A 24,863-nucleotide genomic window follows, 5' to 3' on the forward strand; every position below is an offset into this window, starting at 1 on the left:
TTTAGTTGTGAATTTCAGGCTTAACAGATAATAAACCTTACCCTAATCAGATTGACAACAACTCCTGGACATAGCTAACGATTCAACTAACTTTTTTTATATATTTTTACTTGAAATTCTCGTCTATTTTAAAAAAAACTTTGGCTTTGTAAAATGAAAGTGACGAAAGCAAATGTATAGATAAAGAAATCTTACCATGTGTAAAGACATACGCTATAGAGAAAACGATATAGATTTGTAGAAACGTAATTTTCTTGCGTTCAGTAGCTATTATTTACTTTCGCTTTTACAGCTGTTTTCCTTGTTAACAATCGTTCATCTTTTTTGATTATTGCTTACTTCGTGTTTCGTAAAGTTATCTTCTCTCTCTCTCTCTCTCTCTCTCTCTCTCTCTCTATATATATATATATATATATATATATATATATATATATATATATATATATATATATATATATATATATACAGGGTGAACAGAAAGTCCTTGGACCAATTCAAAAGTTGTTTATTAATAGAAAATTACAAAAATATAAATTAAACATGAATGAAAATTATAAGTTAGGAAACCAAGAATAAATCCAAATTATTTATTTTCAATGTGATGTCCCTTCCTTTCGATTAGACGTTCAATTCTCTGTCTGAAGTAACCAACCGAGGCATGCAGCGTTTCCTGGGGTATTTTAGCCCATTCACTCAGAAGAGATGTCTTCAAAGCATCAACACTTGGATGAGCAATAGAACGGACCTTTGCCTCCAACAGAGACCACACCGAAAAATCCATGGGATTCAAATCAGGCGATGCAGGAGGCCACATCTCCTTACTCCAGAATCTTGGAAAATGACGTTGGCACCAGTCCTGAGTTTTTTCTGGAGGTGTGGGATGGTGCTCCATCTTGTTGGAAGGTGAAAGGCTGATCTTTGAAGTGTTTCTTCATCTCTTCAAATGCTGGAACCAAAATATCGTTAATGTAGCGATCTGTGTTGATCTTAACCCCCTGATCCACGAGAATCAGAGGCGACTTCCAAGATTTGGAGACTGCAGCCCACACCATGAGGGAAGATGGCTTTTGTCGGCGGAAAACTATTCTCACGGAGGCATCAATGTCTGCTGAAGATTTTGCGTAAGCTCTATCGTTCTGATTGTTAACAGTCGCTTCAATTGTGAAGAGGTTTTTATCAGAAAAAACAATCTCTCGCTCTGCCGTGCCAGCCTTCAGTTCTCCAAGAAGAAGCTTTGCTCTTTCAAGTCTCTTGTGCTTTTGGGCAGGTGTGAGGTACTGTCTCTGTCTCAACTTGTAGCGGGACAACTGGAAATCGTTTTTACGATGGTTCTCATCGAGGTCACGCTCACATTCATGTCTTTAGCCATTTGTCTTGCAGATCTCTTCGGGTTCCTTCTTACTCTCTCTCGGACAGATTTAATCACCTTCTTTGTTCGAGCAGTGCGAGGTCTTCCCCTCCTAGGACGGTCTTCAGATGGACCAAGTTACTTAAATCTGTTCACAACATGGTATACGGTGGATTTAGCTACTTTCAAGAGCTTAATAATCTCTGAGTTTGTCCTTCCCGCGCAATGAAGCTGAATTATGGCCTCTTGTTTGCTCATTTTTCTGAAAGTTTAAACAAAATTATTTTAACATTTTTGTTGAAAATAATTAGATCAATAGGTAGACTAAATACTTACTTTATTCGAAAAGAGAAAAAGTGATTTTAACAATATATAATTTTAAAACTAAAAATGGTCCAAGGACTTTCTGTTCACCCTGTATATATATATATATATATATATATATATATATATATATATATATATATATATATATATTCTCGCTTTTATTGTCAAGTTTCTACTTTTGCTTTCGATTGTTCTTAACTGCTTCTTCATTTAATATTTATTATACTATCATTTTAATGCCGTGATTTTCATTCATGATTTTTGTTTGTTTCGTTGGTGTTTTCAACCATTTTACTTTATTATTTATCTTTTCTCGAATTCTTCTTTCACATTTTACGCAATCTTTTACTAAATTATCATTCCACTTCTTTTCATTCTATATTCCCGTTTTCATTCATCATCCTTCCTTTATTTTTTTCTTATATTTCATCTCATTTTTCTTTTTTTATATATCTTTTCTTCATCTGTCTTCGTATTCTTGGTTTTCATTTTTTTTTCTTCATTTTTTTGCCTTATTTCTTCCCTATCACAAGCAAATAAAAGTTTAACTAAAAAAAAAGCATAGTACAACAAGCCACTCAACGAGACAGGAGGAAGCTTTTGTCATCGATATGAATGTTCAAGATCATTTTAGATCTGAACATGGTAATGCCATGCTCTTCTCTGACACGTTATTACCAGAAACACGGACAGACAACGCTGCCTGTTTTTGTCGAGTTGAAAGCGGCGATGTAAATTCGGAGACGAAGATTTGGCGCTGGGGTAAGAAAATTCCTGAAAAGGTTGATTTACATTCCCGTTTATTCTTCATTACTCAACTGAGAATAGATTTAGTCGTTAAAGGCATTTTTTGTAAGAATGTATGAAGAGTCATTACGTTGTTATTTTGAAATCCAGTTCTTGTCATTAATTTTATTTCATGCCATATTTTTCATCTCTCTTCTACTTATTTTGTCTTAGTCTCTCTTCCTCTTTATCTTGTTCTTCATTTTCACATTTCATGTCCCTTTTTTGTTCGACTTTTATCCATTTTTCATTGTTATTTCTTGAAGTTAGAAAGCCATTTTTCCTTACCGCTCTCCGCTATATTACGTTTAGAAATCGTATATGCGTACGATTCCCTGTATTAAATTAAGAATTCGTTACTGAAGTGATGCTTACTTTTATTATTATGAAGATTATAGCAGAGGTATGGGAGTAGAAGCAAAGTAGAAAATTAGGCAGATAAATAATATCTGAACGCATATACTAAACATAGCTAGCGCATCTAGGGCGTAGTTTTTGAGATAAACAAAGCTTTCGATAAGATTGTCATGATTATTTTCTTCTGAGAGTTGAAACTCATTGCCAGACAAATATTAAATGATGTCGTTGTGGCTATTTGCCTGGCTTTGTTGAATTAAAGTAAAAAAGTTAAAAGAAGCTCATTGATCGGATTATCGTATAAATAACAATGACAACTGTGGATACAGTACGTGGGAATACAACGCGGATCTACAATGGTTTGTTCATACCGCACTTAGAAGAGGATCTGGTAACATCTCCCCAACATAAAGCTGTTATTAATCAGTGGCCGCTTATCAACGGAGTCGAGCTAAAGGTCAATGTCACTCGAGGATAATGGCTAATGAGTTTTCAGGTGAAATAAAGAAACAACACTACTATGACATATAACGTTGGCTAAAACCAAGCAGAATGTAATTTCACATGACTGCTCTAGTCGGATACTAAGCAGTTCTGTGGTATTGCCTTCCACATAGGAGTAGTTTTGAGAAAGAAACTTTAAGGTATACAAATGCAGAAAGTGAAATTATTGACAATGGTTGTAGCTAGACGAACTTTTATTCTAAATTAGAGGATTTTAGATTAGAGCTCGGTTTTAGATTAAAGCTCGGTTTTAGATTAGAGTTCGGTTTTAGATTAGAGCTCAGTTCACCAACTACCATTGAATCAACGAAAGCGCAGAAAAAGGCTAGCAACCACTCTTTAGCAAGAAAGGGAAGAAAATGTTTGATTTCGATGTTGTACTTAAAACAGAATATACAGCAAAAACACCAGTTTTTGTTAGATCACCAACACAAAGTTAAGCTTCGACTATTTTGGAATACCAGGCGCTGTATGTAGGACGACGTCAACACTTCTCTGCAAGAACTGCAAAAATCTAACGACGTCACTTCCCTGATCGGGATATACATGCGAAAAAGGATTACTTCGGAATGGGATATTCTCTTCAATCTTTATTAATCGAGTAAAGACGGTTCAACTTACAAAGCGTGAATTCGTTAAGGCAGGAAAGGTGACTCTGATCGTGAACAACTTCATACTAATAAAAGGATAGTACTTGTTCGTTTTGTTTCCTTCTATTGCGCTCAACTCTTCGATTTTGCTGTGGTCGTCGTCATGATTCATCTTTCAGGTTTGTTTTGAGTTTTTTCTTTTACAACAGGTTTTACTAGAAAACTTTCTGAACAATAATATAAAGATAATTGATATTAATGAAGATAATAGCCGGAAGAGATTATAAAACGTAATACTGTAATGTCTTCTTTCTTATTCTCCATGAAAAATGAATATATTTATTTTTTTTTTTTTAGTTAATAGACCGAACTTGTCCCACTTTTACCTACGATATCAGGTTATATTTTTTTTTCTATAGTATGATCTTTCGCAATAATTATAATATTCTAACTTTAATTGAAAATAGACGGAATTTGAATAATAGAAACACCTCAATATTTAAACTAATTAAAGTATAAAAGAGTGATAGATGAATATAATTAATTAGAGTAAGCAATAAATGAATATAATTTTATTTGTTTATATGTTATACACAAAAATATATATATTTATGATACTACGTCTATATATGATTATATATATATGTATATATATGTATATATATATATATGTATATATATATATATATATATATATATATATATATATATATATATATTTAAGGGTGTAGCCATCAACAATTGTGGTTTTTTTTAAGGTTTTCATCATATTTTTATTTTAAAATATTTTATAACGCGTATCGAGTTTAGGGTGTGCTCTCTTCAGATGTTTTCGTAAAAAGTTTTTCTTTAAAATAGGAGTTTGTAGAGTTACCTCCGCTGATATTAAATATGTTTTTCAGAGTGATGCGTGTGTTCAGACATTCTGACTCCAACTGTAAGTGTTCACAGTGTCTGGTCAAAGTTATTTTCAAAGAGTGTTTTTTAGTCCATATGGTGAAGGTTTTTATGGGTTTTTTAGGGTTCTTTTTAAAGACTTTCTTTCCCCATGTATAGCATACACTCACACACAATCACACACGCATACATATACATTCATGTACATGTACACATGCACACGCACACGTACGCAGGCACACACACATACACACACGTACATACATAGAAATATATGTAGGAGCATACATATATACATATATACATACCCACCTACACACTCACACACGTACTCGCATACATCCACCGCTAACAATTATTTTTATTTTTTTATTTTACATATATATATATACTTCCCCCCCAACCAAAACACGCATGTATATATGCGCTTAATCATTCAGACATACGTACACGCACCCACACACACACAAGTAAGATGGAGAATAGGTAGAAGATATATATACACACACATACACGCACATACACACATATATGTACACACATATATGTATGTGCACATACACTCACAAACATCCACATACTATGTAGGCATATACACATACACACACACATGCACACACACAGACATATGCAGGGGCTCACACATACGCGTATATCCATATCCACACGAACACATTTACCCACTCATACATGTGCATACATATGTATATATATATATATATACACACACATACATACGGATGTGTATACACTCATCCACCCATATATATATATATGGGCACATGCACTCACAATCACACATACACATACATATTCATACATCCCACCTTATGTATATATTGGTTGAAGTTTCCTTTCTAATCCAAGCACATATGCATACATGGATTCGGTCACCCAAACATAAGTGCACGTATACATACAAACAAGATGTAGCATAGATAACAGATGATATATACATATACACACACGCATACAAAATCATATGTGCACAATCACGCACACACACATATACACACGCACACACGCGCACACATACACATACATACGTATAATTTCTAGTTGTTTGTTTAGTTAAGAGAAATGGTACTGTACTGGGTATGAGCGCGCGCACCTGCGAAAGTGTGTGTGTGCCTTATTGTGCTTTTTTTGTTGTTTCGTGTGTGAGGGTGCACACCTACCCAAGCATTCATGCGTGTAAGTGTATTTTGTGTTTTGCCTATTTATGTGTATAATTATTGAGAGATGTTTAAGGCGGGGTTAAACTTTGCTATGAAATTTTTTTCTTGTGTTAGCAAGTAGAAGTAGTTGTCAGTTTGGAAGATGGGCATTATCTCGAATCTGCCTCCACTACATGTGTGTATATGTTGTGATACATGTACGTGTCTATTTTCCGCGATTTTGATGTTGGATCGGTGTAGGGCTACTCTAATACTAAGGTTTTTTGTAGCGCCTATGTAGGATTTATCGCATGCTGGACATTTTATTACATAGATCACGTTTTTTGAGGGTTTTTTTAATTTTGAATGTTTGTATGGGGTTCGTAAATGTGTATGTGTTTCCCTCTAATATTATGTTGCAGACTCCACATCGTTGTTTGTTGCATTTTGTGACTCCTTTTGTTGCGTCTTGATTGAGTTTGGATGAGGTAAGAATGCGTTTTAGGTTTTTGGGTTGGCGTTTGCTTTTTATTATTTTTGTTGTTTTAAGGAAGTTGTTTAGTTTGCTGTTTTGGTTAAGTAGGACGAGGTTTTTCGTTATCTCTGTGAAAAGCTCTTGGTAGTTTGTGTTTTGTGTGGAGACGTATGTTAGGATTTGTTCTTTGTTTCGTTCTTTAGGGGTTCTCAAATCTTCTACTGGTATATTTGTCGCAAGTTGGATCCCTTTGTCTATAAGTTGTAATGGGTATTTTCTTTTTCTTAAATTTATTCGTAGTTACTTGAGTCGGATTTTCCGAAGGTTATTGTCCGTGATTATGGTGCAGATTCTACGTGCTAGGGTGTAGGGAATTGATTTTATGCAGCTTTTAAGGTGGTGACTTTTGAAGTGTAGGTATTGTTGGGTGTCTGTAGGTTTGCGGTAAATGTCTGTGATAATTTTCTTGTTTTTAATCTTTATCAGTATGTCTAGGAAAGGTAATTCTGTAGAGCTTTGTTCTATGGTGGATTTAATTTTTGGGTGTAGGTTCTGGAGTATGGTGTGTAAGTCTGTGATGTCCCCCGATGTGGGTTTCCATAGGATGAAGCAGTCATCTAAGTACCTTTTCCATGATTCTACAAACAGTATTTTAGTGCTGTGGCCAAATTTTTGTTCTATTTTTTTTATATAAGGTTTCTTCTAGGTAGGCTAATGTAAGGGTTGCGTAAGTCGGTGCCATTTTCGTTCCCATTGCTGTACCTAGTGTTTGGATGTAGTTGGTATTGTTGAATTCGAAGGAATTATTATTTAGAATTATGTCTATACTATCGATAATGAATTGCTTTGTGAATCTGGGATGTAGTGTTTGTGCGTGTCTGTTGATCCAAAATATTATTCCTTCTTTTCCTAATTCATGGGGTATATTACTATATAAACTGCTAACGTCAAATGTAACTAATAGTGTCCCGTTTTCTACTGTATGTGGTAAGGTAGTAAGAAAATGGATGTCGTCCCTTATGTAGCTCTTAACTTGATCTGTGAAAGGTTGTAATAAGATGTCTATTAAGTTGCTAAGTCTGCTTATCGGACAGGCTGGTCCTGCTACAATGGGTCTAAATGTAAGGTCACTAGGGTTTGGAGCGCTAATATATTCTGAGTTTTGTGTATCGATGGCAAGTTTTATTGTGCCAGATTTGTGTATTTTAGGCAGTCCGTAGAAGTTGTTGGTCTTTGTAATGAAATTTGTGAGGAAGTCCTTTTCTTTCTTTTTTAATATTTTCTTGTGTGTTGTACAAAGTTTTGTGATTTTTGAGATGGTGGTGTTATCTATGTTGGTACTAATGGTTTTTTTTTATTACATTTTCACCCCAAACAAGGCACATTGCCACTTTAATGTAGGGGGCTACTATCAGGGGAAACATCTACTGGGGTACTATGTAGGGATTAGGGCAGCGAGATGTTGGTTCACGTTGCACTTGAACTTATGCATATCAGTACAGTTGGGGAAGCAGTGACCTGGAATGGAATTCCAAAGTCTAGCAGTTCTGGGGAAGAAACTACTGGAGTAGAAAGATCTTTTACATCTAGGGATCTCTACAGTGTGGGGGTGGGATTTTGCAGCTTGTCGGGTCTGTCGAGGGTGTTCACGTCGTGGGGGCACAAGTGCTTGCAGTTCTTCAGAGCATTCACCATTATAATACTTGTAGAACAGGCAGAGGGATGATACGTTTCGACGATGGGACAGAGGCTGAAGTTTTGATGCCAGTTTAGGGCCTATCAGATTTGCGACTCTCTTTTGAACCCTGTCAAGGAGCGAGAGACTAGTAGCCGATGCACCGGCCCAAATATGACAGCAATACTCCATACATGGGCGAATAGTGGCCTTATAGAGGTACTGAATACTTTCGGGTGTTAGAAGTTTTCTAGCACGGTAGAGAGAGCCCACCTTCCTCGCAGCGGCCCTGGCAATGCCCTCGTTGTAATTGTTCCAGCTCATGTTTCCTGTGAACGTTAGGCCAAGGAGCTTGAAAGACGTACTCTCAGCTAAAGAGTTGTTGGCCATTGCTATAGGTGGTAGAGAAGGTTTCTTGTAATTATTGAATGAAACCAGTTTTGTCTTGGTGGCATTGAACGTTACCATCCATTTTTGTCCCCATTCCACTACTGATTTGAGGTCATCCTCTAGTGTTTCTGCCATTACTCTAGATATATGTTCATTTGTTTTCCTGTCGTGCCTGCTATAGAGTGTGGTGTCATCAGCATATATATCCATCTCAGAGGCAATTTTGTCGGGGAGGTCATTTATGAATATCAGGAACAGCAGAGGACCAAGGAAAGATCCCTGGGGCACTCCCGCATTTATATTATATTGTTTAGACGTACGACCCTCGAAGACAACCTGGATTTTTCTCTTATCTAAGAAGGATTTAATTATGTTAAGTATTCTACCAGTGATACCGTAAGATCTAATCTTCCTGAGGAGACCCTCATGCCATACCCTGTCAAAAGCCTTAGATATATCTAGAGCTACCGCTCTTCCCTCTCCCGCTTTGTCCAGTGAATGGTATATGCGTTCAGAGATTACAGTGAGGATGTCTGCCGTGGAACGGGCTTGTCTAAATCCATATTGATGGTCGGTCAGAAGTTTACCATCTGTAAGGTGCTGGACTAGAGCATGGTTAATTAAGGTCTCAAATATTTTGGCAAAAAGTGGGAGGAGACTAATAGGACGATAATTTAATGGGTCAGTTCTTTCGCCAGAATTCTTGAATACTGGTACCACAGAAACAGTTTTCCAACAGCTCGGAAAGCAAGATTCATTAAGGCATTTGTTGTAGAGTTTGGAGAGAACTGGAGCTACTTCGGCTGAGCACTTTTTTAATAGCACAGCTGGGATGAGGTCGGGTCCACATGCTTTGGAAGTGTCAAGGTTTTTTATGATAGCATGCACCTGAGCAGGGGTGATTTCCCGATCGTCTAGCGTGGCGTCTGTCCGCATAGGAAAGTCAGGTAGGAGGTGGTTTAGAGGGTCCAGTGTAGAGTTGGAGGCAAACCGACTGGCAAGCATGTTAGCCTTCTCGGTTGCTGAGCAAAGAACCTCGTGATTGTTGGTTAGTGGGGGTATTGTTGATTGCCCATTGTTTACTACACTGTTGTAGATTTTCCAGAAGTCACGAGTTCCTAGTTTTTGTGCTTCGATGCGTTTTTTAGTGGTTTCCGTAAATTCCCTCTTAGCTGTCGCTATTTCTTTCTTAACGTTACTTCTAGCTTCTATGTACTTTTGTCTGTTTGAACTGGACTTATGTCGGTTAAACCTGCGGAATGCATGCTGCCTTTGAGCAATGGCAGTTGCGCAAGTCGAAGTAAACCATTGGGGAGAGTGGGGCTTGCTATAGAATTTCCGCATGGGAACATGCGCTTCGATTGCAGTTTTGAACCATTCAGTGGTCTCAGTTGCACACTGTTCAGCAGGAAGAGAAAAAATATTTCCCCATGGGGCGTCTCTGATAAGATCTCTGATAGCTTCCCAGTCAGCCTTTTTATAATATCTCGTTGTTTTGAGCACTGGCTCTTCAGTTTTGGGTCTAGAGTTTAGGGCGATTTCAACCATTATTACCGCATGATCAGCGTTCCCAAGTGGGCTGTCGGCTTTCGTTACACAATCATCAGGAACTGTGGTCAAAAACAGATCTAATAGTGATGCGTGTTGTTCTTCCTGATCAGGGAAGCGGGTTGGAAAAGGAGCAATTTGCGATAGGGAGTGAGATACAGAGAAGCTATGAGTTGCGCTGCCTGCTGCATCTGTATAAGTAGAGAATCCAAGCCAGTTTTTGTGATGGACATTAAAGTCACCAAATAAATGTACTTGGGCGCTAGTGTCGAAGGACAGTGCTGTGTCTATGCTGTCAGATACTTTGTTTATTATGGTGCAGCCTTGGGTCGAGGTAGAGTGGTAGAGAAAGTAAAAGTAGCTAATGTTGTGTTGCATGATTAGTCTAAAGCACATAAAGGCTTGATCATCCGTTTCTAGGTTTGTTTCTCTAGTCAAGGGAAGGGTATTACGCATGTAAACTCCAAGTCCGTGCATATGTCTGTCAGAGTCCTTACGGCGGAGTGGGAGATATCCAGGCATGTTAAAGTAGTTAGAGGGGATGGAGGAGTGTAGGTTAGTCTCACTTAGTGCTAAGATATCCGGGGTATTTGTTAGGAGAAATGCTTCAACATCAGCTAAATTAGTTCTAAGCTCACGGATATTTGTGAATGCAAGCCTCAAGGGAGGAGGCAAGTTGGATTTGTTTGACCCTAAGCCTGGTTTAAGCTTATTTTTAGATTGTACTGTCATCATGTTTTTTAACGAGTTTCAGTTGGGTTAGGGGAAGCCGAACAGGAGGTTATGCAGAATATCACACATGCATCACAAGTAGACCATCAGCTGACCCTCCATCAACTAGGACTGTGGCCTCAGGAAAGCCCACCGGGGATGAGTGCAGGGTCCCTTTCCATGCGCGCCATGGCACTGCAAACATCCCGATATTATTCAACTGTTGATGGAGCAGCCGCTCTAAGCGCTACCAAAGAGTTAGGGCTCCTGTACTACCAGTCGGAAACAGCAGCCAGTAACTGTCAATCCGGTACCCTCAACCCATCAGAGGAAGGTCAACCCAATCTAATTGCTCAGGCATATGTGCTACTCAAGCATTCTCAAGTGCCCAGCTTTAGGGGTGGGGTGTGTCGGGAGTGGGGGAAACGGCGTTCATTGCCCTAGACAAGAAACAAGATCTACCAATGGGTGTTTCTGTCGAGTCACTGTGATAGTATCTCTGCGCCTGACTAATAGGCAAAGAAGGAGTATGGAAGCCGGGCAATAGGCAGGACCTATCTACTCCTTAAGTAGGGTTTATAGTAGTGTTTGTCATCCAGTAATTCTGTAATTTTTGTTTCATAATACGTTTTGTCCATGATTACTACTGCCTTTGTCTGCTTCTTTTATTATTATGTCATTATTATTACGGATCTTTTCGAGTGCTTATTTTTGCTTATGTGTGAGGTTGCTTGTGGTTTTGTGTTTTTTTGGAGTTTAAGGTTCCAGAGATTTTCGAAGTAGCTGTTTAGTTCTTTTGTGTTGTTCTGTTTATTAGGGAAATATGTTGATTTGTTTTTTACTAAAGAATCATCTTTGTCCCCTTTGTTATCTAGTGTTTCTATTAGTCTAAATTTCCGTTCGAATTCTTTAAGGTCCTTTTTTAATTATGCTATATTGCTTTGTAATATATATATATATATATATATATATATATATATATATTGTAATAATATATAATGTAATAATATATATATGTATATATATATTAGTACAATACACCCCTACATATATGATTATATATATATGTGTGTGTGCGTGTGTGATTTTATTAGTGACTAGCGAGGGGTACCCGGCGTTGCCCGGGTGTTTGTAGGGGTGTCTGGTGTTGAATAAAAAAAAGCCGGGAGGGGGGTAGGATCGAAGCCGAACCCCTGAGGCGAAGTTTGAAAATAAAATCGGCCAGCCAGAAGTGAAAGATGTTTGAAAGTCGTCTAGCGTTACGACGACGACGATGACGATGTAAGCATTGTTATAAGCGAAGTAAGAAAAGAAAACAACGTTTTAATTAAGCGGGGGGGGGGGGTAAAACACAAATTAAAACAGAAAAACGAACGAAGGTTACGTGAAAAATGGCTTAAATAATACAGGGTTCAATATTTAAATGTAAAAAATCGAAAAAAAAAGACATCTCACACCACGACTCGAACCCAAAACGTTTAGATAATGAACCAACCCTTAACGATCTACGCTAAAGCGGCGTATATAAAGTTTGTTCGGTTTATCAGCTATTTAAAGTAAATCAGGTCACGACGTCATGACGTCATCTGACGCATGTGTTGTTGACCCTCCCTCCTGTCGAATCTCTCTCTCTCTCTCTCTCTCCTCTCTCTCTCTCTCTCTCTCTCACTTCGTCTGCCTTACTCTAAAGACTGGAAAATGGCGTCTGGCTGTTTTTATTTTTAAAAACTTCGTTCGTTAATATTTTTTGTAACCGTATATTTTTTTACTTCAAATGTTTGGCTTATTATTTTTCGTTTAAGTATCGAGGCTAACTATTTTGAATGTGGTAATAACTTTGGTAACGTTGCCATAGCTTTAATTATATTTTTTTACTGATAACAACATTTTTAAATTGTAAATTAAGACGGCCATTAAATGTTGCTGACGTCAAGATCACGTGACATGACTCAGAGGGTTTTAAATACAAGTTGACCCAAAATAAACGGCCGCGTGTATACTTTATGCAGAAGAGTTAGCGGCCGTATTTTTTGGGGCAGTTATAAATCGATTTAAAAATATGTAATGTTTTAAAATGTCACTTTTTGGGGGCCCCCTGCAGAAAATCGATCAGTTGACGCACTTCTGATGGTCACTTTATGCCAATTTTTCGATATTTGTCGTCCGGAACGTGGGGCTTTCATATGAGATCAAGTTTGTGAATTTTCATCGTGTATGTCGAAAGTTTTTAGCAGACGCACAAACATACAAACATACATACATTTTCGCTTTTATATATATACTAGCAGGGCTACCCGGCGTTGCTCGGGACCGTATAAACAATGAAAAAACAAAAGCAGATATTGAACATATGTTTTATTCTTAGGGGAGAGGAATCTTTCATCTCAAGTTTTAGCGTTACAAACAAACATTTGTCTTTTATATATATAAATAATGACAGGTTTTTTGGGGGCCCCCCTCGAAGATAACTGATCAGTTGACCAACTTCTAGTGGTCCGTTTGACGTGAAATTTCGATATTTGTCATCCGGGTGATGGGGCTTCGATATGATACCAAATTTGTCAAGTTTGGTTCCGTCTTTCAAAAGTTTTAGCGTTACAAACAAACATACATACATACACACAGACGTTTGGCTTTTATATATATATAGAAGATAGATGGTCTAATTGATAGTCGAATTTTAATATTTCTCCCAATTTTGATATGATTACCGGTTCCGTACTAGATTCCTGATTCCGATACAATTACCAATTCCGATTCTTTATAAATGTGTAAATATTAATATTTGGTTTGTTATTTACCCGATTACCGTAAAGAAAAGTCTGTTAAATGTGCATATGTTTTATGAAAAAACAGGAAAACACTTAAGGGGGTTGATCTATAAATTTACTGGTTGCTTACAATCAATAAAGATTTATATTTTTATTATTATTACCACTATTGAAAGATTTGGTTTTAAACAAATTTAAATTTTTAAAAAGGTTGAAAATAGATATAATTTCTTTTTTTATTCCGATTAATAGTTTCAACAATAGCTTTATATATATATATATATATATATATATATATATATATATATATATATATATATATATAAAGTGAAAGTGCCTGTCTGTCTATGTTCATTTCCCTACACAAAAACTCTGTCAATTTTAAGTCTACAAACTCGAAATTTGATATACAGGGTAGTGAGATTTGGGAAAAATTTGTAATTCGTTTTCGGCCAGAAATTTGGCTTTTAGGGGGGGGTCAAACCTCAACGCTTTGACCTTTGAGAACTCTACCAAACTCCTCCGACAATTTTGGGTATAAACAATTGAAATTTTAGATATAGGTTCCTTGGACATGGATCTAACTTAATAATTTGATTTGAGCTTTAAACAATAAATGTAAGCGGGTCATAATAGGGGTCAAAGTTTTAAAAAATTATACCTCTGCGGTCTCTACCAAATTACTCAGAAAATTTCTGGTCTAAAGATTTGAAATTTTACATGAAGGCTATTCAGAGATAGGGCAAGCTTTTTAATCGGCTTGGGTTGAAAATTTTAGCTACCAATATATAAATGTATGTATGTATGTTTGCATGTCTGCCTAAAACTTTCGACAGAGGCGATGGATTTTTACAAAATCAGTATCGCTTTGAAGCTCGACCCTTCAGGCGACAAATACTGAAAAATTGGCTAAGAACATAAATTTCTTCATCCTCAACTGGACACTTTTCTACAGGGAGGGGTCGTTTTTTTGCCGATATTTTCGAAAGTCTTACCCTCTTTTCGATTGCCTAGCCTTAATTTAAACTTACGTCACGTTGTCCCCATTCTTTTCCTCCCTGGCGGTACGGGTTCGAGCCTGCCTTCCTACTACCACATTTTTTTTGCTCAACACACACATCCAAACACCCGGGCAACGCCGGGCACCCATGTAATATATATATATATATATATATATATATATATATATATACACGAATTATTTTTATTATAAAACTTATCTATGGGCGTGCATGTTTCGAGGCGCTAGCGTATCTTGACTGTCTCTAGAAATCGAACCTTTGACCACACGTATTATAATTCAATGCTCCGAATCTTATATTTCTTTACGGATTATTTCTTGTTGCTTTTAAACTTATGCAGATTTTGTGTTGACATTTAAACAATAATAACGTTAATAACGTCTTCAACCTTGTAGAACATTTTCTTGGAACTTCGGCCATACTTTTTGGCGTAAACATATATACATTTGGTTATTTATTAGCAGTTTAGCCCGGCTTTGTTCATGTGTCTTGTTTTTGTTTTGCGATGCGTTTTTAATAAATCCAATCATTTATACGAAAGTGCATTTTTACCTGAATGCGTGTTGGAAATAATTATCCCTTTGACTATTAGATAATTATATTTCAAAACCAATATAAATACATATATATATATATAATTTTTTTTTAATTAAAAACTTGTTTTCGACAATCTATTTATAATAAAAAAAATTACCTTTTTAATTTAAGTGAAATGAATTATGTATGTTTTCAATTCCAATTAGTAAATGATTTATATAACTGTAAATGGTATACTGTTTTTTTTTAGTTTAGGTTTGTTTAATTTCGTATATGCAACCATGTGTAATAATTTATCATTATTGATTTCATAAGAATTCATACATAAATTAGAACTATTATAAAATTCAAAATGGCGTAATGTAAACATATTATAAGGTATTTACAGCTTCTCTTCCAATTTTCAGATTTTAATCATGTCAAAACGCACTTTATTTTATATTATCGAGATATATTATATAGATAGATTATCAAATCTGTTGGCAAGGCCGCTGGAAAAATGGTGGGATCTTTCTATCGATCCAGTAGATATCTCACTGCTGATGCTATTCTCTATCTATATAAGAGCCAGGTACGTCCAAGGATGGAGTACTGTTGCCACATCTGGGCAGGAGCTGCTAGAAAGGACTTGTCCTGCCTTGATAGAGTTCAAAATAGACTTCGTAGCCTCGTAGGAGATGTCCTTTTCTCCTCCTTGCAACCTCTATCTCACAGAAGAGATGTTGCGAGTTTGTCTCTGATGTATCGTTATTTTCATGGAAAGTGTTCAACTGAGCTTCAATCTATGGTCCCCCCTCGCCAAACTTTCACAAGAAACACTCGTCTAGCTGTAAACACTATCAATAATTTCCCCCACTCTTTATCTGTGCCTAAACCTAAACGTAGATTCCATAAACAAAGCTTCTTTCTTAGAACTGCACGCCTGTGGAATTGTCTTCCGTTTTCCTGCTTTCCGGCTGACTACAATATGGTTGTGTTCAAGTCTAAAGTAAATAAGTTCTTGATGAGCCGTTCCATATAAGTTATTAAATTTACCAAATTTTCATTACTAATGATTACTATATTGACCAATTTCTACTGTACACTCTTTAACCCTTATCCTTGAGTGGCCTCTGGGCCTTGATAATGTGGTGATGCCTTTGTAAATAAAAAAAAATAAAAAATTTCCTTTTGACGGATTGATTGTTGCTATTTCTTCTGACGTGTTAGGGCCATAATAGATTCACTGATTGATATAATAATTTAGTGATTGATTTTATGCTACGAAACATATACTGTCAAGAATTGTAAATGTCAAGTGAATTATAGGAATAAATTATAAAATGAACTTTGGAATATAGTCTTTTGCCATTTATTCACTATATTGCTCTGTAATTACATTGAGCTTCTAAAATAAGGATTCGTATATATTATAAGAATATATATATAGTCTTTGAAGTTTGTAACCTTTAAAACTATACAAAAAATATATAATTTTTTTATCATTCGTTAGAAAACCATCTAGTGAGTAAGTCATTCAATCACCTGCAATAACTGCTTCAGACGGCTCTAGAATTTACCATAGCACTAATAATTTATTTTTTAAATGGATCATCAGTTGTTTACCATGAAACACTGTTTCGGGGATTTAAAAACAAAACAGCATATTACATCATGGCTCCCCAGCAGTGTTGATCAAACACCACCTCCCTTAATCTTAGGAAGAAGACATGTTACAAATATTTAATCTAATTTCTTATTCTTAATTGCATTATCTAACATTTTCATGCTATAAACATGAATTTCTTACCTGTGTGATTCATCAATTTCCAAATTTAAAAATGGATATATTTTTTAATTTACCAGTCTTGTATTTATAAGATAAGGATTAATCCATTTAACTACTTATCACCTCACTATGATTAGTATTTTGTAATATTTACATTCATATTTATTTAAAATTAAATATATAAAGATTAAAAATATTTATAAATATGTACATTTTTTTAATGTAATTATAAATACATTTTATACATTACTAGTATAGTTTTGGATTTCCTTTATTAATATATTCTGGTTAATATTAAACGATTCAAAAGTATCAGGTTAACGAACAAATGCTTTATTTAACTGTTTAGATATTTTAGTTTTATCCCCACCTTGTTTAATCATTCTTATTACTAAGCTAGAAACTGGTGGTATAAAATCTATTAATTTTAAAGTAACGCGAGCTATTCTCAAAAACTCTGGCGTTATGGTTCCATAAAACATAAAAACAGGGCAGGTACTATCTTTGTGCGGCATACGAACTATTTGAAACAGGAAAGCGTTTCTTTTATCAAATATTTTATAAAGAAAAATCCCATATATATATATATATATATATATATATATATACATATATATATATCACTACTTCATTTACTCACATAAAATTAATATACAAAAGTATAAATGTATGCGTAAACTTAAAGTATTTACTTCAAAAGTGCTCAATACGTAGGTAGAGCTAGTTAGTAAGTTATAAAATATAAATGGCGATTAAGCTACACTGACTATTCCGCGTTTCATCCACTCTAAGGCTCTTCAGGCTTATGCGCATAAGCCTGAAGAGTCCTAGAGTGGATGAACCGCGAAATATACAGTGTAGCCATATATATTTTATAACTTACTATATATATATATATATATATATATATATATATATATATATATATATATATATATATATATATATACGTCCAAACAAATTAAAAAGGGCGACTTTCTAAGTAAATACAAAATGAGCTTCGAAGCGGAGCCAATATTAACCGTATGTATCGCTTGAAAAACCAACAATAACAAATCTAAATTTATAAGCGATAAAAATAAACAGTAAAATTAATCTAGGGTTTGTGGCCTAACGGTTAAGGCACCGGACTGTGGTAAACATAGTCTGAGGTTCGATCCATAGAAACAGTTGAACTAAGCTGACGAGAGGTAACGACCTCGAAACACGCGTGTACGTAGATTACTGTTTTAAAAATAATAAATAAATAAAAATGTTATATACGTCCAAACAAATTAAAAAAAACAACAACAACAAATATATACATATATATATATATATATATATATATATTAGGCACCGCCAAAAATGACCGCAAAATCAAGTTGTTGTTGTTTTTTAAAACGAAATTACATTTATTAAAATCCATTATTTCTGAGTAACTTTTTTTCCAGAAAAATAAAACCCTGAATTTTATCATATAGAAAACAGAATAATGTAAAACTTTTTCTACTATTTTTAATTAAATTTTAAATGTTACATTTTCCCAAAAAGTTAACAATTGACATTTTTTGTGTTCCACAAAAAACGTTCATAAATATTTAAAAAAAAAGGTTTTTGAAATAATTAATTTATTTATTTATTGTCTAACTAAGATTTAGGATGATTTTCTAAGAGAATATGCAAAAATATTATAATATAAGTACCTGGATTTCAAATAATTCCACTTATTCATATATGTAACCGATTATTTCGCGTCGATCTAGAGTCTAGATCGACCCTGTTTACGTTTGCGTTTGATAAGAAGCAAACTATGGAAGACCAAACAGGCCAAAAAAACTTATTTTTCAGTGACGAAAATTTCAATCTATTATTAAGCTGAGGCTGGCCAGTACAAGATGGGTGACCATTTGTATGAGTTTGGTTTTTAATGTGTATGTGTGTGGGGGCCAGGCTCCCCAAAATGGGAGGGGGCAATTTAAAGCAGAATAAAAAAAAAATATTTCAGCGCGTTTGGTCCACCGCAGTCGAAAGGCGGCAAACGTTTTCAAACGGGATCGAAAAAAATTATTCTATTTTTAACACAAAGGGCACAATATTTATCGAATTTTTTTTATTTTTTGGTATCGATTCTTCAAAGCATGCCCTGTTTAATAATGGTCATGCATTATTCGGCTCGCTAAAAAAAAAATGTTAATTTATTTATCAAAGATTTTAAAATGGCTTTTTTCGTATAAATATTAAAAAGATTTTTTTTTTGTTTTGCTTAACTTAAATTAATTATTTTACTTAACATATTCACCGAATTTCACACTTCAAAACTCAAAAGCGGGATAATTAAATACAATCGAAGTTCTGATATTCAGACGTCAAAATAAGGTATGCAAACAATTTTTTTATCTATAATTCTGTCCCTTTCAACAACACAATATGTTGTGTTCAGTTTCAGATGATTATTTTAAGCATATTTGTTCCCACTTCAAAACAAGGGGGGGTTGTAAGCAAAAAAAATATATATATAAATATCGTTTATGAAAAATAAGTAAACCGTTATAAAATTCATTCTTCTCTTAATAATCGCTGAAAATTTCGTATTGATCGGATAAATACCTGATTTTTGGTAGATTTTTAAAAAGACGGTCCGTCAAAAAGTACTGACCTGCCCCCCCAGTTTTAGCGGTGCCTAATATATATATATATATATATATATATATATATATATATATATATATATATATATATATATACGCGTGTGTGTATGTGTGCTGCGGAATTCACTCAGCTTCTTTTTCCGAACTATATAAATAGACCGAGAGGTGTGTGTGTACTTTGTGGTATATCATCTTAGCGTTAAGTACTATGACTGTTGTATTCTGTATATTCTGTTTTGTTCTCAATGCAAATATGTTTATAACCCAAATCTTTGTCCGTGTCGTCCTTAGTGACTGTTCCGGAACACAACAATGTGGTGACGAGGAACTCGAATTAACAAAAGGGATATTCATAACAACGTGGCACCGAAAAAATGTAAATTTGCAAAGGACTAACATTGATAACCAAATTTGTTTACGACAATAAATGGAAGAGAGAATGTTCACACAATTACAGAAACTACAAAACAACAGATGACGCAAAAGCACAAAGCTGAACAACGACAAAAGAAATAAAGAGTCGTCGATTTAGCAACAAGAAAATGGAATAACACCTAAAAAAATCAGAAACTAATTCTCAAAAGCTTGATCAATAAACAAGCCACGGATAGTACCACAAGAGGTTTCGCAAAACACGATATGGAACACTATGGATAAGTTTACTTACGTTCATGAACTACGCTTTCTTTCGAAGCCATGAAGATTTTTTCAACGTTGTAGCGAAGCTTGGCCTAATGCGAAAAAATTCATCTAGGGTTAAGAAAACTACACAGTAGATTTGTAGATTACATTCTGCATAAAAAAAAACTACAGATCTGGAGTTCATGGACGCAGTTAAATTACTATCAAAACTTTTCAGGCCCAATGCGTCACAGGTGGACATATTTCCATTTGGTTAAGCTGGACGACAAAGGTTATTTAGCGTTCCCGTCGGTTGTAAACAAGCACTGTACCGGCTTTAGACTAGCAGAATAATCCGTAGATGATTTTAAATATCTCATTGTTCCTCAGGAGTAGTGACGACAAAAAAGCTGGGATTAGAGGAAGAGTACAAGCTAATTAATTCGAAAGCGATCCCAATTTTACTCTATAGAAACTTGCCGAGTAATGTATACATCTAAATATTATTTCCATTAAAAAGGAAAAAAAAGAATATGCTTAACAACATTCTCAGTATAAAGTAAAAATTATTTCTTATTAAAAAAAGAAAGAAAATGTCTATCCACATTATCAAAACGGGCGGAAAAAATAAATTATTTTGAGACTATATAACTGATCAGAGAATTACATTGTGAAAAATTCTGCCCGATTTGAAATTAAACTTGTCAGAATGGTGTAAAACTTGGTCAGAAAATGTCACATTGCAGAAATAAATGCAAAAAATAAAATAAAACAGACAAAATGTAAGCAAACATCAGACGAAAATTTACGCAAATACGTAATAGGCAAGATATTTAATAAAACCGTGAAATTACAGTTGGACACCTGTCGGATTTTTCAATTCTAAATTTGCATACGCGATAGAAACTTATAAACCGACTTTGTAGTCAACCCGCACGGGTCGCTCGGTATTGTCTGGTCGTAAAATAAGTTTAAATATGATAATTTAATTAATGCAGATTTCGCATTTATTATTATATTTGATCCAATATATAATAATTATTTATTGGATCCAGTATATAGTGATGATTTAAAAAGTAAAAAATAAAATGACTCGTGCGCCACCACCGATAATCGAAACCAAAATGTTTAACTTATAATTTGATTTTTCCTTTGATGAACGCACATTTCAAGACGACCTACCCTCAATGCTCAATGTTTGCTGCAAGGCTAAAAATTAAAATATGAAACAATAGCTATTACGTTACGCATGCATATCGTAATGTTATCGTTCGACCTTCACCTGACAAATTTAATTTCTTTAATTTTCACACTTTTTCACACTGATTTCCCCCCGCCTAAACCGCATGTCGCATAGGTTCAAATACCCTATATATAAAGTTTCATGTCTGTAGACCAAAAACTGACAGAAATTTCGTAAGAAAGAATTTTTAAATAAATATATATACGCATCCATAAATTTATATAGAAAGAGGTTTGTGTTTACTATGACTTTTTGTGCAAATATTACGCAAGTATAAATCATGTAGAATATCTGCATGAATTTAATTACACGTAATAGTTAACTAAAGATGATCATCTGTTAAAAAAAACAGAATGAAAACTAATAGGGAATTAATTAAAATGAAAGTTTAAAAGAATATTCAAATTAACTAGATCTTATGCAGTTTAATGCAATTCCACGATCCATTTAACAAAGTTGTATTTTATTTTTTTTACATGAATAGAAAAAAGGTTGTTTTTTTATATGAATAACAATGCACAAACACAGAAACAAATTTATAGGAGTATAAATAGATTATATTTACCAGTTAGTTAGAACGGGTCTATTATAACATTGAATGCGTGCATTCGAAAGTAATTGAAAATCTATTTTCTGTGAACAGGAAAAGTTTTAAACTTTGCAACTAGAAAATATGTAAGCAGAAGATAGTCAAAGAAACGGAAACATACCGTAGAAAATTTATTCAAAATCAAGTTGTTTATTAAAAAAACAACGAAAACGTCATCAAATGCATACAACAAATCAAAGAAGACATTCCAAAGAATAACACATATCATTCGAAAATGTGTGACGAAATATCGACGCAACAATTAAAAAGTGAGCAGACACTAAAAACATATCAGAGTTGCATGGAAAAATATGTTTAAACGCAAACAAAGAGGTTAAGGCTTAAACAAAAATTTTAAAAAATCAATCTCTACTCGAGCAATAAGTAGGATTGAGAAATACTCATATAGTTCTACTACACCAACTTTTAACATTACAGTTTGTATAAACAGAAATATCTAATGAACAGAATTGCGAAGCAGAATTGCGATGTCGTTCGGAAACTAATGAATTTTTGTACTAAAGAAACGCAGACGTTAAATCGATAATGGATTGGCGATATCGGGTATATCATATAAAGCAAAGGACATAATCATAGTAGCCACAAAAACGAATTTAAACAAAAACGCGACTCGGATGACACTATCGAAACATTACCAGTACAGGAATAGCCGATGAATGCACATTTTAAGACAACCCACCCTCAACAAGAACAGCGACGGTTGAGCGAAATTAGCATTCACTGACCCGACCCATAGCGGAAAAGATATTAAGCTTTTAACTGGTGCAAATAGGCTTATCAAGGAGAGAATTATGTGGACTCACCCATGTACAAGATAGGAACTCTTCCGAACTGATAAATAAATCGAGAGGTTGTGTGTGTACTCTGTAGTACGCCATTTTGTTGTTAAGTACTACGATTGTTGTTCTCTATATATCCTGTTTTCCTATTGATACAAACACCCTTTTTAACCCATATCTGTGCTCGTACCTTTCTTAGTCATCCTTTCAGACCGCAACAATATATTACAAAAATACTCGTCCCAGGACAGGTAAAATAAGGTTTTAGCACAATTTTTTTCTTCTTGCAATAATGGTAGAATGAGAGGACACTTTTATTTATAATATAATTTATTCAAATTTTGATCAAAATTTATTACATAATTTTAATTCTAAAAATACTTTAATTTAAGGCTTAAGCTGTAAGGGTCATTAGACAAGAAAAATAGAAAAGTCTGTTTAATAACCACAATGTATACAAGTCAATGAAAATCTGAACTATTTTATTAGCTCCCAGTTGAGTCTGAAGGAATTAATGTTTTAGCCAATTTTTCGATATTTGTTGTCCGAAGGTTAAAGCTTCAAAACAACACCAATCTCGTGCAAATCTGTTGCCGCTGACGAAAGTTTTATGTAGACATACATACATACATACATACATACATACATTTGAACAGATATGTGAGATTTATATTATAAACTAGCCTGGGTGTCCGGCATTACCCAGGTGTGCGGAGGTGTGTGTTTAACGAAAAAAAGTGGTAGTAGGCACGCAGTCTCGAACCCGTATTGCGAAGGAGGAAAAGAATGTGAAAAAAAACGTGACTTCTTTGCCGTTGCATCCATTGTAAAACCAGAAATTAAGGCTAGTCAATCGAAATGTAGAGAAGTGCTCAGTGGAGGATGATGGAATTAATGTTTTAGCAAATTTTTCGATATTTGTCGTCCGAAGGCTTCAAAACGATACCGATCTCGTGAAAATCCATCGCCTCTATCGAAAGTTTTAGCATACATACATACATACATACATGATGACAGCAAACTCGTTTTCGAGTATTGCCATTACTTAATACATTACGTGCTCAAATGAGGCGGACACGAGCGCCACTAGCAGCACGTGCCGGACGGGCACTTCTATGAACCTTCTACAGTCCTGCACACTTGTTCATGACCGGGTCCAGGCTGAGGTGCCCTGAACACCTGCCGGTCCAGACCTTAGATGTTCCAGAGCCTTTACTTCCATTAACCCCCATATCCGCATCAGTCCTCATTGAGTGTCCGTTTGCCGTTTTAGGCTACAGCCAGCCTTTTTGTTTTCGAGATACACACTGATGGTAAAATGTGTATTCCATTACATATCAAGTAATGCCTGTGGCTGAAGCTTTTTATAGTGGGGAAAGACTTTGCACCGTGACAATCCCAGGGTTTTCCTTCTCCTAGAGAGGTTGCCTTCACCACGGCTTACGGAACCCTCTCCGCCGATCATGCCATTTGATCCATGACTGGGACTTAAGCTGCTGGGCACCAGAGCATATATACATACATGATGATTGCAACGTCTTGTAAGACGAATGTCACTCCCTCAGTTACTGAACGTCCATGTGCCTGTAAGTGATTTTTAGTCCTGCTAGCGACTTGCATACCCTCAAGCAGACATGACGCTGAAGACGGTCATTGGTATATATATATATATATATATATATATATATATATATATATATATATATACGTACACGCATACACACATATACACATATATACACATACACACACATATACACATACATATATATAAATACATACACACATATATGCATACATACTTACACGTACATGATGATTGCAACGTCTTGTCAGACGAGTGCCACTTCCTCGGACACTTAAAGTACATGATGTTGAGATCCAGCAACAACCAAGAGCAAGATAGCCAGTAACAAGTTAAACTTTAGACCAGCTTAATGCGGGTACTGGTCTCCCGCTTTATGATTTTTTTAAATCAGAGATTTGCTTCTCCTAGAAAGGTTGCCTTCACCATGGCTTACGGGGGCTCTCTCCACCCCAACACACACATACATACACACAAATACACACGGTGTTAGTTGATCGTTGGCCCCGAAAAAGGGTTCATTCGCCCTTTA

General features: G+C 35.1%; 1 protein-coding gene across 3 annotated transcripts in view; it reads left to right on the forward strand.

Annotated features, from left to right (window-relative positions):
- LOC145243685 (uncharacterized) overlaps positions 1-24,863 on the forward strand; it is a 627,487-nt gene that overhangs the window by 580,327 nt on the left and 22,297 nt on the right. The window lies entirely within an intron of this gene.

The sequence above is a fragment of the Euprymna scolopes genome, chromosome 22 (assembly GCF_053919585.1).
Source record: "Euprymna scolopes isolate OS-2025 chromosome 22, ASM5391958v1, whole genome shotgun sequence".
NCBI lineage: Eukaryota > Metazoa > Mollusca > Cephalopoda > Sepiida > Sepiolidae > Euprymna > Euprymna scolopes.